The sequence below is a fragment of the Amblyomma mixtum genome, chromosome 8 (genome assembly GCF_055824585.1).
Source record: "Amblyomma mixtum isolate Tamu chromosome 8, ASM5582458v1, whole genome shotgun sequence".
Classification (NCBI taxonomy): Eukaryota; Metazoa; Arthropoda; class Arachnida; order Ixodida; family Ixodidae; genus Amblyomma; species Amblyomma mixtum.
Window position 1 is genome coordinate 109,090,637 of NC_143019.1, and position 16,058 is coordinate 109,106,694.

At 43.8% G+C, this 16,058-nt stretch overlaps 3 non-coding genes across 3 annotated transcripts; 2 read left to right on the forward strand and 1 right to left on the reverse strand.

The window, feature by feature from the left end:
* Nucleotides 1-8,807: 8,807 nt before the first annotated feature.
* Nucleotides 8,808-8,880, reverse strand: TRNAP-AGG (transfer RNA proline (anticodon AGG)). Its single transcript has one exon. It is a non-coding gene; the product is annotated as a tRNA-Pro (tRNA).
* Nucleotides 8,881-14,034: 5,154 nt separating this feature from the next.
* TRNAP-CGG (transfer RNA proline (anticodon CGG)) lies at nt 14,035-14,106 on the forward strand. The gene has a single exon. It is a non-coding gene; the product is annotated as a tRNA-Pro (tRNA).
* Nucleotides 14,107-14,589: 483 nt separating this feature from the next.
* Nucleotides 14,590-14,661, forward strand: TRNAP-CGG (transfer RNA proline (anticodon CGG)). Its single transcript has one exon. It is a non-coding gene; the product is annotated as a tRNA-Pro (tRNA).
* Nucleotides 14,662-16,058: the final 1,397 nt, after the last annotated feature.

Genomic DNA, 16,058 nt, shown 5'->3' on the forward strand with positions numbered 1-16,058 from the left:
AGAGATTGTGCTACAAAAACTAGCCACCCTCTATACGCAATGCCTTGTGACCTCGAGAGTACCAGAAGCTTGGAAGAACGCTAACATTATCTTAATTCATAAGAAAGGAGATGTGAAGGACTTGAAGAATTACAGACCAATCAGCTTATTGTCCGTTGCCTACAAGGCATTTACTAAGGTAATCGCTAATAGAGTCAGGACAACCTTGCACTTTAGTCAACCAAATGATCAGGCAGGCTTTCGTAAAGGATACTCGACAATAGACCACATTCACACTATCAATCAGGTGATAGAGAAATGCGCAGAATATAACCAACCCTTATATATAGCCTTCATTGATTACGAGAAAGCATTTGACTCGGTGGAAACCTCAGCTGTCATGCAGGCATTGCGGAATCAGGGTGTAGAAGAGTGTTATGTGAAAATATTGGAAGATATTTATAACGACTGCACAGCTACTATAGTTCTCCATAAAGTCAGCAATAAAATTCCAATACGGAAAGGGGTCAGGCAGGGAGACACGATCTCGCCAATGCTCTTCATTGCCTTCTTACAGGAGGTATTCCAGGGACTGGAATGGGAGCAGTTGGGGATAAGAGTTAATGGAGAATACCTGAGTAATTTGCGATTCGCTGATGACATTGCCTTGCTAAGCCACTCAGGACAAGAACTGCAAAGCATGATCAATCAGTTAGACAGGCAGAGCAGAACGGTGGGGCTAAGAATTAACATGCAGAAAACCAAAGTAATGTTCAACAGCCTAGCAAGGGAACAGCAGTTCGCAATTGGTAGCGAGGTGCTGGAAGTAGTAAGAGAATATGTCTACTTAGGGCAGGTAGTGACCGCAGATCCGGATCATGAGAGGGAAATAACTAGAAGAATACGAATGGGGTGGAGCGCATATGGTAGGTTCTCTCAGATCATGAATGGTAGCTTACCAATATCCCTGAAGAGAAAAGTATACAACAGCTGTATCCTACCGGTACTCACCTATGGGGCAGAAACGTGGAGGCTAACAAAGAGGGTTCAGCTTAAGTTAAGAACAACGCAGCGAGCTATGGAAAGGAAAATGATAGGTGTAACGTTAAGAGATCGGAAGAAGGCGGAGTGGGTGAGGGAACAAACGCGGGTTAATGACATGTTAGTTGAAATCAAGAGGAAGAAATGGGCTTGGGCAGGGCATGTAATGCGAAGGCAAGATAACCGCTGGTCCTTAAGGTTAACGGAGTGGATTCCAAGAGAAAGCAAACGTAGCAGGGGACGGCAGAAAGTTAGGTGGGCGGATGAGATTAAGAAGTTTGCAGGGATACAGTGGCGGCAACTGACAAAGGACAGGGTTAATTGGAGAGACATGGGAGAGGCCTTTGCCCTGCAGTGGGTGTAGTCAGGTTGATGATGATGATGATGATGATGAAAACAATAGGAATTATCTTTTCTGAACACATTCAATTCAACAATGATGTCAATCGAGTTTGCTCACAACCGCGAAAATGAGTAGGTATGCTCAATTGAAATCGCTATTTATTCCCCCCCAAAGCTGAAGACCTTTGTATAATTCTTTGTTTCATTCAGTACTTAATTACTGTGTACTGGTGTGATAACCGAAATTTAAACAGACTAGTCTTTCTACAAAAAAAAGGCAGGTCGGGCAATAAAAAATGTCCAGTTCAGTGAGCCCACTAAAATTCTCTTCTATAAATACAAGGTAATAAAGGCTGCTAAGATATAAAAGTACAAACTAATCAACAGTTACACCGGAGCTACAAAGGGGAAGTTAGATTTATTGCTCTGAATCGCCGCAAACAAACGCAAGTCTCAATTCATTGCCATGAACTACCATAGAAAATTCCTTTCATACGCCCAACCTATGGCCGCAATTGCACTGATTACACTTTCCGCCGCACACGTAATGATTTCGCGAAGCAACAGATAGACGTAATGGCACTGAACAAAAGTTACAATAAAGAGTCATTTCTGTAACGAACCTTAGTTATACATAAAGACTGCTTTTCTTTTGATTGTTTCCGCTTATGTTTTTTTCTACTGAGCCCACTCTTAGAGTGATAGTTTAAACCTTTGAAATGTAGTCATTGCGGCCTGGGTGGTTGCAGCCTTGTTAAGCTGCTACTGTGTGTCTTTTTCTCCTGACTTCATTTTTCGCCGTGTATATTTTCTTCTTGGTGAAAATAAGTTAGGTTTGATTGATTGATAGTTGAATACTTTAAAGTACAGAGACACGCAAGCTACCTCTGCTCACTTCTGCGCGATGCTGCGGCAGCTGTATGAGGCGTTATGGCAGCGAATGCACAAAAAGCAGAAAAAATTAGCACAAAAATGACACTCGTCCCGTGTGTGTGTTCCTTTCTGCTATATTTCATTTCCATGCCGCCACACCTTATTTTCCAAAAAGATAACTATCGCTCGACTGTCTGCCAGCTGCCCACGAAGAAATTCTACCGGCGATCTGTAAGCTCAAGGATTTAATAAATTACCACCGTTTGAGTATCACCAATGATCAAAGCATGAAGAATGAGTTCGACAGGCGGAGCATAAATGTGGCTTTAAAAATTAACATGCAAAAAACCAAAGTAGTATTCAATGGTCTAGCAAGGGAACAGCAGTTCACAATTGGTATCGAGGTGCTGGAAGTAGTAAGGGGATGCATCTACTTAGAGCAGGCAGTGACCGCTGATCCGGATCATTTCATTTCATTTCATTTCATTTATTTTTCCCTTAAAGGCCCGAGAGCATTACATAAGGGGGGAGCAAACTCAAGATTTGTACGAACAAGACAAGAACACTACAAAGAAAGAAAAAAAAATAACATTGAAAAGGAATAGAGATGTACAACAGGTAAGGGGCGTCGAAAAGGTTATACAATATGTAACAAGTAAAAAAAAAATTTAACACATGAGTAAACAAAGGCTAAGGAATGAAAAAAAGCTAGGACACTTGTCTGTCTCAAGCACAACATATAATTGAAAAGATTGCACTCACGAAAAATGGTCCTTTAGTATTTCACAGAATGATTTGCGATTAGTGCATGATACAATGGTGTTTGGCAGGGCATTCCATAGAGCTATTGCGTGCGGGAAAAAAGAAGAACTGAGTGCTAACGTGCGACAGTTGATGCGAGCGATGCTATGATTGTGGTTCAAGCGGCTAGACGTCCTATGGGGGGGTTCTAGTTTTGCGTGGCGTGAGCGCGGATGATAATAGAAATGATGCAGAAGACAGAGGCGAGATATGATGCGGCGTGACACGAGCGATGGAATGGAGACGGACTGTTTCAGTGCAGTGATGCTGGTTTTTCTTGAATAGGAAGATGTTATAAAGCGGATGGCGCGGTTCTGTACGGCTTCGAGGTCGGCGGCGAGATAAGCTTGCGATGGATGCCAAATGGATGACGCATATTCTAATTTCGGGCGAATGAATGTCATGTATGCTAGTTTCTTTATTTCAGGGGATGCGTCCTTCAAGTTACGTCGTAAGTAGCCGAGTGTGCGTGAGGCTTCTGCGCAAATGTTTTGAATGTGGGTTACCCATGATAGTGATGGTGTTAGGTGGAGGCCAAGATATTTGTATGATAATGTGGGGTCGACAAGAAGTGAACCAATGCTGTACTGATGCGGATTCATAGTGCGTTTTCTCGTGAAAGACATAGATTTGCACTTGCTAATGTTTAACGACAGGAGGGACGTATTACACCATGACGCGAGTGTGTTAAGATCGGTTTGAAGTAAAGATGAATCATTGGCCGCCTCAATAACTCTGTATATGACGCAATCATCTGCAAAAAGCCGTAAATTAGAGTTTATGTTACAAGGGAGATCATTAATGTAAATGAGGAATAGAAGCGGTGACAGTCCAGCGCCTTGAGGGACCCCTGATGTTACGCTGGTGAAGGGTGAGTGGCTATCGTTTGCGGAAGTGAACTGCTTGCGTCCTGAAAGAAAATTTTCGATCCAGTGGATTAGGTTGGCGGGAATTCCTAGCAATGAAAGCTTTTGAAGTAAGTGGTTATGGGGGACGCGATCGAATGCTTTAGAGTAATCGAGGAATATGGCATCTACTTGAAGGTTATTGTCCATAGATTCGAGTAAGTCATGTATGAACTCGGCAAGCTGTGTTTCGCATGAAAGGTGTTTCCTAAAACCGTGCTGGTGAGGATAAAAGAAGTCGTTAGATTCTAGATGTGCCATTAGGTTCGTGGATATAATGTGCTCGAGAAGTTTGGATGGGATACTGGTTAATGATATAGGACGGTAGTTAGAGGCTGATTTGCGGTCACCTGCTTTAAAGACTGGAATGATTTGGGCAACTTTCCAATCATCCGGGACTTCCTCCGATTGCAAAGACTGGGTGAAGATTAATTCTAATATCTGGGACGAGGTTGATGATGTGTTTTTTAATAACTTACTGTTGATGTGGTCACACCCAGCCGAGGAAGACAGTTTAAGAGAATCAATGAGGTTGCTGATACCGTCGGGATTAATCAGTATCTTACGCATCGTAACCGGTGAAGTTTCTGGTGGAAGTGAGGTGGTAGAGTTGTGTGTGGGAGTGAAAACCGATGTGAAATATTGGTTCAGTACGGTAGCGCACTGATCTAGGTCCACTGGGTCACCATCAGTTCCCATGAGTTCTATTTGGTTCGGCCGAGACCTAGGAGAGAGAATACGCCAAAATTTGTTGGGGTTGGACTGTAGGATTTTGAGAAGGTCAACTGAAAAGAATTTGTGTTTTGCCGCACACAGGCTTTCGATATAGGTTTTTGCGCACTGATAGTATTGGTTCCACCTTGCAGGGCAGTTAGACGACTTTGCTGACCGGTAGAGGCGTTTCTTTCTGTTCAGGAGGCGTTTCAAAGTCACAGTAAACCACTCATTGCTATGATCGGATGTAATATTTATTTTTGGTATGTATTTGTTTCTTAGGTTTATCATTGTTGTTTTGTATAGTTCCCAGTTATGGTTGATCGTTCGTGACGCATATGACTCACGAAAGCACTCGTGAAACCGTGCAAGTTCAACGTTGATTGCATCAAAGTTGCCTCTTTTGTAGTCGAAGATTATCTTCTCAGTTGCGGACCTAACTTTTAGCAGTAGTGATATGGAAATGTGAAGAAGAGCGTGGTCGCTGATTCCGGGGTGAATCGTTACGCTTTTAATGTCATCAGGACTGCTCGTGAGCAATAGATCAAGAGTGTTATTCCCTCTCGTCGGAAGTGATATGGATTGATGCAGATTGAAATCAAGAGTTAGATCAAGGAATAGTTTGGGCTCACTGGATTGTGAATTACCAGGTGTGCTAAGTAGAGGCCAGTTAATATTGGGGAAGTTGAAATCGCCAAATAGAAAAATAGGTGAGTGGGGGAAGTTGTCCCTAATATATGTTAGACTATGACAGAGTAAGTTGCTGAAGGATGGACCATAATCGGGTGGTCTATAACAAATACCAAATACAGCTTTCCCATTTGAGGTGTGAACGCAAATCCATGATAGTTCGAGTACGTCGTCGTGGCACACTAAGGATGATGACAATGTGTTTCTTACAGCTATTAGAACGCCACCCCCTCTACGGCCGCCGCGATCTCGGCGATAGATGGTGAATTTCAGATTAGTGGGAAGCAATTCATTATCGAGGATTTCTGCAGTCAACCAAGTTTCAGTTAGAATGATAATGTGGGCGTCAATGTCATCAATGAAGCTAAGAAGTTGGTCACGCTTTGGAATAAGGCTTCTTATGTTGGTGAAGGCGATTTGGATGTCGAGGTATGATGAAGGACGCTTGTTGGGAGCATGATTTGCTGCGCGTCATTCGCTACCATCGGTGTTGGGAACACGAGCGGTACATTCAATCACCGTGTCAGTGGCAGAGTTGTAAGCATAGCATTTTTTCCCAACGTACATTTTATCAAGTCGCAGTTTGAATGCACATTTTTGAGGCCGGATAAATTTCAGAAGTTTCGAACGAGCAAGACGGGTTTCCGGAGCGAAATCTTCTCTGATTGCGTATACCGTGTCTTTCAGTTTGGGACCACACGCCAGAATGCTTTCCTTTGTCTTAAACTGAGTTAGCTTAATGATGATTGGCCGTTGTTTATCGGTGCAGAATGCTCCTAGTCGATGCGCACGTTCTATAGAATCTGCTTCTAGTTCTACACCGAGCTCAGTAGAGCACAGGTCTCGAACTTTTTTCTCAGATTCTTCCCAAGGTTCCTTTTCGACGTCTTTAAGGCCAAAGAAAAGTAAGTTGTTTCTTCTCATACGATTGTTTGCATCAATATTGGCAGCATGAAGGGCTGCAAGCTCCCGTTTTATTTCGTTAGTTTCTTCGATTTTCACCACGTCTGAGTCTTTTTTGTGAGCGAATTCCAACAGAGAAATGCGGTTGTTTAGCTCGGATAAAAGCTTTCCATGGTTGTCTTGAGTAGCCTTAAGTTCTTTTAGTTCAGTAGACATGGCAATATGCGCGTTCTCGAGGCGTTTGAGGGTGTCTAAAACAGACGAGTTGTCGAGTGCAGTTGGAGGGCCTGGGTTCAGCTCAACATCACCTGATAGATATAACATTAGCTGGGATAACAGGTGGGATGCTATACAGTCGCAACACATTCGCAAAGCGCTACGCCACTTCATCACATAGGGGCAAGACACCGCTACAAGGCAGCGGTTGCTAGTCTTACATTCACTGCAGTTGTTCATATAACCAACCTGAAATGTCAGTAGCGGGTTGAGCATGGTGCCACGTGCGGTGTCGTGCCCCAGGTGGTGCGCGGCAGATGGCGGTATATATACTGTGCAGGCGGGTCCGGTGATCCATGACGTCGATGAGGGGCTGGGTTGCCAGGGGAGTAGCGGTATCCGGGCTAAATTTGGAATGTCGTCCACTACGGCGCAGAGCACACGGTCACCGACCGCGCAATTCACGCCACGAGCGGATGACGGAACTTGAGGAAAGGGGCGAAAAGCAGCAGGCAGCCAGAGCAGCAGGACCTGAAATGTCAGTAGCGGGTTGAGCATGGTGCCACGTGCGGTGTCGTGCCCCAGGTGGTGCGCGGCAGATGGCGGTATATATACTGTGCAGGCGGGTCCGGTGATCCATGACGTCGATGAGGGGCTGGGTTGCCAGGGGAGTAGCGGTATCCGGGCTAAATTTGGAATGTCGTCCACTACGGCGCAGAGCACACGGTCACCGACCGCGCAATTCACGCCACGAGCGGATGACGGAACTTGAGGAAAGGGGCGAAAAGCAGCAGGCAGCCAGAGCAGCAGGACCTGAAATGTCAGTAGCGGGTTGAGCATGGTGCCACGTGCGGTGTCGTGCCCCCGTAGAGGGAAATAGCTAGAATAAAAATGGGGTTTAGCGCATATGGCAGGTTTTAACAGATAATGAAAGACAGTTTATCAATATCCCGCAGGAGAAAAGCATACAGCAGCTGCATCTCACCGGTGCTCACCTATGGGTCAGAAAGTTGGAGGCTAACGAAGATTGTTCAGTTTAAGTTAAGGACAGCGCAGCGAGCTATGGAAAGAAAAGTGATAGGTGTAACGTTGAGAGACGGAAAGCGGGCGAAGTGGGTGAGAGAAGAAACGTGGGTTAATGATATCCTAGTCGAAATCAAGAAGAAGAAATGGGGTAGGGAATTGCATGTAATGCGAAGGGGAGGTAACCGTTGGTCCTTAAGTTAGGTGGGTGGATGAGAATAAGAAGTCTGCGGGGATAAGTTGGCCGCATTGGCAAGTGACAGGGTTAATTGGAGAGACATTGAAAAAACATTTGTCCTGTAGTACGAGTAGGGATAATGATGGGGATAAGCTGGGGATAATGATGAGTTAATGCCACGCATTCACTGTACTACGACAACATTCAGTGATAGAAAGGGAGAAAATAAACCATAGAAATGCTCAGTGCCATAACGCCGCTTCATATTAGATATTGATTGGTACAACGAAGTATTGCAATATATAAACAAATTTCGTTCATAAACTCTTTCCTGTGCAAAAATGCCTTTGTCCGGAATGGTTGGTTACGAAACAAACTAGGTAGGTGGAATTTATTCTGCCGCTCTTCACTACGGCAGCTGTCTGCCGCCTTTCACTATCACCACCTTCTTCCTTTTCTCCCTTCATAATGTTTATTCGATAATTCTTCACCACGTGGGCGCTGCTGCGGTTTTTGTGTGACACAGACAGTCGTTCATTGCATGGCACGTAAAGAAAATTTGCCGGGAAAATTGTGCTCTACAGGCGCTGAACGTTTCGCAAGAAACCTTATAGACCTACCGCGTCCACATTAAACAAATACAGGCTAAATCATGTGCACCTCGAGAGCATCTGCTGCTCACTCTTCTCTATACACAACACCATGCTGCGGTTAAACTCACATAAACAGACCATAAACTAGTGCTTAAGGGAAGCTTCTTTGATCAAACGCACAACAAAATGGCTTTCAGCTTGAATAGCCTACATTAAAAACAGTAGCAATGACGTGCTATACGAGCTTACGAATGGAAAAACTTCAAAAGCCAAGAACATGAAAATAAAGACACGGAAATAATAATGAAATCAAGGTAAATTAGACAATGCAAGCAATGTCAGTATAAACAGATTAACTGTGCGTCTTCTTTGTTTTTAACTGCCTTTTAAATGTTCCAAAACATTCTATTCGCTGTTGAGAACATTTTTAGGTGAAGAGAACATAGATTTTAGAAGCGACCTGCAAATGAAAGTAACGCACGTGCTCGCTAACAGACTGGCCGCTAATAGAAAAGAAATGTTGATAGCGTGACAAAGAAAAAAGCAATTGGGGTCGTCCGGGATTTGAACCCGGGACCTCTCGCACCCTAAGCGAGAATCATACCCCTAGACCAACGCGCCCCGCTTGGACGTTCTGCTCTGGTGCCCACAATCATGTGCCTGCCTTCCGCAACAGCCTGGAAAATGACGCAGGGCCGCCTCGCCCTGTGATTGCTCCTCACAGGCATGAACAGTTGTCATTAGAACGTATTTCCTGCATATTTATTTCTATATTAAGCGGCTTGTTTGTGCTCCTCGTGGTCGACGACATTTTTGTGGTTTCGGGCAATGCGTTGTGTTTATAACTTTGCAACAACCAGGTAGTAACATGTTTGGTATTAGTAAAATTTACTCATGTTAGAAGGTCAACATTTGGCACTAGTGCATCCGAATGTCTTCGTTCCCTTCAAAACTGGCTTGTTATCACTGCAGACACTGTGCTGACTCAATGTCTGGGTTGACCAGCTGGTATCCAGGTTTGGAGATAAGCATAAGTTTCTCATCTGCCGTGGTAACTAAAAGAAGAACAGAACATCACGGGCTTATCTGAAAACTGAGTCTTGCACTTTTGGCTCCCAAGCGGTAATCATATCCTTAGTCCAACGACCGACAAGAAAGGGGGTCAACAAATGATTAATTGTTAAGGTGAACAATGCTAGTTGGCATAAATGTTTGCTCATGAAGATCATTGCGCGCTCAAGGAGTGTTTTATTTTTTTCATTGGAGAAGTTCTTATGCGGGGTATGCACGCTACGTGCAGGATGTTAAAGTCGTCATTTTTCAGGCTTCCAAATACATTTCGGCCACTTGGGGTTCTGCATCGTGTTCTGACATCGCAGAAGACTTGAGCGCATTTACATTTCCCCTGAATCAAAATGGGGCTGCCACAGCTGGTTAATTACTGAGGGTCACTGGGGCTTGAGCGGTGGTTAAAATGTAGAATAAAAGGGAGCGTCTTAGGAGTATTTTGTTTTCGACATGGAACTTAATGACTTCTTAGTGAACTTGATGAAAGGTAATATACTTTCAGAAATGTTATAAATTTCAAGTATCGTTGGTCTGTTTCTGAACAAACCACACAAGATCAGTTTCTTACATTCTCTCCAGTGAACATTTTCAACTTGCGTTTTGTACTAAGCATTTTGAAACTGCTGCTTTCGAATACACACTGGCGTTTGTATGCGTTTTTTAGCATAAGCTTGCCAGTTGTTGCGCGAAGTTTATTTTGCGGATTACAAAGAATCAAAACTCCTTTAAAAGAAGTTTGAAAATTGCAGCAAATCACACACAAGACTTAAAATACGAAATGAAAATATGGCAGCTGTTTCTTATGAATGAACACCACAGAGTGCATTCACCGTTCGTTGAGACAGAGCCGGTCTTACATCTTTCGGCACCCTGGGTATGTGAACCTCAGCGAAGCAGCCCGGCACGCACGCCTTTCGTTTTTTTTTGCTTTATTTTCGAGTACGAGTTTTTTCTCGTCAGTTTTAGAAGGAAGCGTAATCGCAAAGAAACTAATAAAAAATTCTCTCTGACTGACAGCGCATTACCGCGAGCCCAGTGTACGACCAATAGTAACAGTGACAACTGGTGTAACATTCGTAGCTTAGTGTGACAAGCTTTGATTAAGGTAATGTGAAAAGGTGGTTTGAATTCTGACATGAGTAGCACTTTTTCGTAATGTTGCTCTCTGTCTTGGAAACCGCCAGCTATATCAAGCGAACAACACTTTGACAAAATTTACTCCGAGAGCAATGTGCATGAGTTGTTGATTTTGAGTCCAATTTTAATTGGAATACTGTCATCGTCATATCGTCAACTTTTCCAAGTATGGCGCACTTGAGTTAAAACAGTGTTGTGAACCAAAAATTATCAGATGAAGCCCTTTGTCAAAACCTAATGAAGAGCGCGCAGTTTCATGGCAATATCAAGATACGCAGTCCTCATATGGACTACGACTGAATACAATAATTACAAGGAGATAACGCATAAATTACAGTTTAAAGACATCATCGGCACTAATAATAGAACTCTTGTAGGAGCGCCCTGATATATTCAGTGTACTCAGTTATATATTCTCTCGTACACAATTTAGGAAGGAAGCTTTCGCAGTATATTTCTCTCAGCATAATGTGTGAAGCTTACCCCATAGCCAACTTTTGGTTTCACTCTCGTGCGCTCTTCATTGAGTTGATTTTGTGGAAACGTTTTTGTTTACTGTGAAAGTTATTGCAATATGCGCGAAATTGGTCCAGTATTGCTATAGTTCACATTTGCTTTTCCTGTGTCTACCCACATGAACGATTAGAAATTGCCGAGAGAATTTACTACCACTATTGTATTTGCATTGGTGCGCTGTAAGGGTAGCTATAATATGTCTACCGATATGTAAACTATAGCATTTGTAAACTACAGCGATATGTAAACTATAACTATAGCATTGTTGCCTGCATGTAATTTAAAGGCGGCATAGCCTATTCAGGCACTTTCCGGGCATTTTACTATGGCTTCGGAAGCAATTTTTAGGAACTTGTGTTCAGTAAAGAAAGCTGTGTTTTTAGATGGCTGATGCCTGAAGGAATACAGCGGAGCAACAGCGTGAATCAGAGGTCGCCAGCATGATGCCGCCAAATGATACATAGTACTGACTTCACAAGTGTATAATACGTCTTGAAATGTCGAGAATCACAGAGGCTTGCCACTGAAACATATGTTTTGTTGCGCAAACTGAAAATGCTAAACTACTTACTCCAGTGTTTCCTGAAGGAGCCTGCGCGTGCGAGCAAAGCGCCATTATTGACTTCCTGATTTACGTCTTTACCAGCAACTTTACAATGCGCGAATAGGTTGGGCGTCTAAGTTTAGCATTGCTACTCCACAAGTACTAGCAGGAACAATATATCACCAACGAAGGGACGGATAGATGTTTGTATGCTAACATACACTCGCACTAAAGAAGTTTATGAATTGTTCAGTGGAGTTGTGTTCATTGAATTGTTCCAAACCCCTTGGAATAACATTTCGGTAAAGGCAAAGAAACAGCATTAATTTCTGCCCGACCACCTTTGCCGGCGTACAGCACATTGCCCTTTCAGCACTCCTGAGACTGCGCGCCAAGAAGGCAGGCCTCAAAGCGAAAAAAAAGTGTCAACTTCAGTAATTTCATCAACAGATCTGTCCGCTCATCTTTTCTTTATAATGCACATGTTACAATGAAGAAAAATGTGCGGTGCCCCGATAATGACACCAAGGAACCTCAGCGGCGTGCAGTCCAAGGCCGAGGGGAGCGTAGCCACTCCTTTTGGCAGAAGCAACGAGTAGGTTCAGCTTCTCAGCAATCGAGTGTAACTGACGCAGCTACTTGGTAACTATCCAAGCGCAACGCTCGCAGTCCATTTCGGTTGCCATCTGGCACGTATTAGCTGTCGTTGTGGAGGGCTTCTTTCACCGCGGTCTTATCAGTGCTATTTTTGGGATCACAGTGAATGAAAGCTAAACCAGGTAGCAGTGCTCTTACTGCCTCCGTCGAAACGAAGGATTTTAAACCGCCGTCTCTTTACAGGGCCCTAAATTAATCGCCTTTAATTAATTAAAGACATGTTGCTAACAACTGCCAGCAGTGACAGGCTATAGCGAGAATCGCAAGGCAGTAAAATGTGACGAACACATGTACTACAGCGTTTAGAAGCAGCCTCACTGCAGCTCTAGCCCTCGAATGCATAAATGTTCAGTTCGAGCTCTTTGTGGGACAGAGTATTACCCGTGCCACACTTGAGTGTGTCAGCTGCGCATTAGCCGAGAGTATCTGTCAGATGTGCATGCCAAAATGGCGCCATTCGCATCAAAAATGCAGTAGAGGTGCCCCATCTATAGCTAATCGTTATCGACAAACTACTTCCTACTTTATAGGAAGTTTCTACTAACAAATTTGAATGCTTTTCTATCATAGAATTCGGTCGAGAGAACGCATTTCTCTGGCATGCTGTTTCGAACTCCATAAATTGTGAATAGTATAAGGCATTTTCGGTGTGACACCGCGCGAATGCCCTTAAAACCTAAGGCAGTAAGCATTTTCTGCCCGCGTGGCGCTGGTATAAGATACCGAGAAATGAGACTTTGACCGAAAGGCTGCTTTGACGCCCATTGACACTCAAGCTTCTTCCGCTCACTGAGGCTTAGGCTGCGGCGCTGTGACTCTACGAGGCTGGCAGCGAATCCACACAAAAAAAAACAAAAAAAAGAATATAAAACGTGTATTCCTTTTTAGAGTCTTTAATTTTGCAGTATCATGCTTTACAATACAAAGAGCCAACTATGGCTCAACTCTCAGCAAGCTATCCACTATAGGAATAAAAGTTGCTAGGAACTTTACTGAAGTGATACTCTTCGGAGTCAACCGGTGATAAACATTTTGTTCTATTTTTAGATCACGGATAGAGCTTCCGACAAGTATGACTATAGAAAAGTCGCTAGCAACTTTTTTTTTTTGCATTGAACGTGAACATCTTTATTTCATATTTGAGGTACAGTACATGGTTATAAGATATATATATATATAGAGCACGGGGCCGAAAAGTCGAAACTGCAAATAGGGCGCCCTACGGCAGCGTGAACCGAGTATAATATACCAGCGCTTGCACAGCGCTGGTATATTATAGAAAAAGAAAACAAACAAACAACAAAGGACAAACGAATGTTCAGCAGGTGAATGCGATACAGAACTTGTAATGCTATAAACGTACCAAATATCTAAGGATTCAAAGTGGTGTTATAACATTTTTTTTGGACTTGTACAACGACATAGCAAAATGGGCATATAGATATTAAGATAGAAAATATTGCTACATAATTAGAGTAACTACGATCGTTGGCTGCTTATGTAACACATTCTGGTCAACAGTGATGACATCTTTCACACAGTAGTCATCCAGTCAGCTGTTTCTTTAATAAAGCTGAATTTAAAAGAAAGAACTACCCCATAGGCTTAATTACCATGCTGCGTTTGATATCGCCTAATGAAGAGATATAAGCAGCAAATATAACACCAGCATCTTCTTCATTGCATATAAACGTTCTGGCCAGAGCCGCAAGTACGAGGGTACTTGTGGCCCTACGAGGGTACCTAAAATGACTGAGTGCACTCTCCGTGTTCTCAGCGTGGTTCTCACGGTGAGGTGGTGATGGCTGCAACGTTACCTCGATGAGATGAGGCTGCCGCGTAGCGAGAGCCATAGGCTCGTTGGTCTAGGGGTATGATTCTCGCTTCGGGTGCGAGAGGTCCCGAGTTCAAATCCCGGACGAGCCCGTTTGTTTTTTTTTTACTTGAGCTGTGAAAAGAACCAAATAACCCAACGTGTCACCTTTATTGTCAGCCATCCGAAGTAGATAAATTGACCGCTGCGTCACTTCCGATGTACGGAAAATAATAGACCTGCTAACCTTTTCTGGGTGTGCAAGGTTGAACAGCATATTTACACTGCGGTCTTATAAACTGTACCAGAGTTGTTCTCGAAGTTCATCCCTGTCGACTATACCCATTATATGCTCTTCGAGGACGCGGAAGCCTATGGTTGACTTTGAAAAAAAATTCTGCATATTACGAAACAATAACAGGCCTCTGTGAGCCCTTTTTGTTGCCACAGCAGAAAAAAAAGTAGAGTGCACAAGCTGAAGATATCAAACAGCAGCATTGAAAGGTATATCGTAAGATGATTAAAAGCGCTATTCCAGCTGTCAAGGGTTTTTAAACGCCAAAGCGACGCAACGCAATCCAATATGCTCCCGAGCCGGCTCGTTGGTCTAGGGGTATGATTCTCGCTTCGGGTGCGAGAGGTCCCGGGTTCAAATCCCGGACGAGCCCTTTTTTTCTTTTTCTTAGGCAGAGAAATAGTAATAAATAGGTGATACTGTCATGAGCATTGTCATTGTCGGCCTTTTTTTTGCATTAATCCAAAATCTTGTTAACCCCTCCTCCCGGCTCACTTTCTTTTCGGCTCTTACAGCTCATTACATTCACTGTAATGACTTAGGCGAGTTATAGAGAAAGTTTGAAATTCCAAACACCCTCGAAGGAAACCGGCGGTACCTTGCTACGGTGAGTATGCTATACCTATATGCTCTGTGTTTAGCTTCTGATTGAACAACTGGGACTAGAGCCCATGTTACTCGTCCTTCTCTCGTTCTTGCCTTCCTGCGCTAAAGAAGTGCGAATATAAATGTCAGGTATAAACTAGTCCAAAATTTACCGCCTTCGGAGTACAGTGAAATTTAGAAGCCTCTACATGAAGTAAGCGTGGAAATTTATTTCGTGGTAGCAGCTATATATATGTTTCGGGGGATCAGGGAAGAATATGGGAGTAAATATGAGCCCCTTCCCTCTTACCTACTTTATAGATGAGGCGAGCATAGTGCACCTTTGATCGAGACGCTGAGAGTGCCCGCTGACGCGTCTTTCGTGTCGCGCTTCTAGCGGCGTTGAATTCTTCATTCATGAGCATTATTTTTCCGAGTTCTTGATTCAGCTGTCGCAAGTTTGGCAAGTGCCGAGCGTAAGCAAGCGGCACCGTCGTTATCGGAGGGTGTGGTGTGCTGCCAGCAGTTAGATCGAGCACCGGAAGGCCCCTAGCCTACTTTTTTTTTCTAATATTATACATTGTTCGACACTACGGGAAACAGTAGTGGTCGATCCGCAATTCTGGTCCAAGTTGATCCGCCTAAGTGGGAGATACGAATTATGGCCTAACATTGCGCATCACCTCAAATTCCAGGACGTTGTAAGCTTCTCTCTTTGCCCGTCTTCTGTCTAGTGGACACTAGCCTTAATCACTAACTTCGCGCCATCATGGCTTTGAAATCCTGTGGTTTCAATGTATTTATTTTATTTCTCCGGTTTGGCCAAGGTCGCCCTCAAGCTGATGCTTTGCACAAACTTAGGTTGGAAGCACGTTAAGTATTACCCTCGCACTAAACGATATACTTCCACCTTCTCCAATGGGAACCCGCGGCAGCGATGACTATACCAGCCGGACACCAAACCAATGTAGCCCTAGTTATGCTGGATCATCTTCACACTGACAAAACTTGCGCGCGACAGCACGTGGCAGCCAATTTACGGTACAGCACATTACGACACCGTTGCTCCTTCCACGGACGCAGTGTGAGTGCTCGCGTCTCCAGTTTGGTTCCCATCTTCGCGCGCGCATTTTTTGACTGCCACGTATCCCGACCATGGAAACCCAAATGCCTGCAGCAACCTAT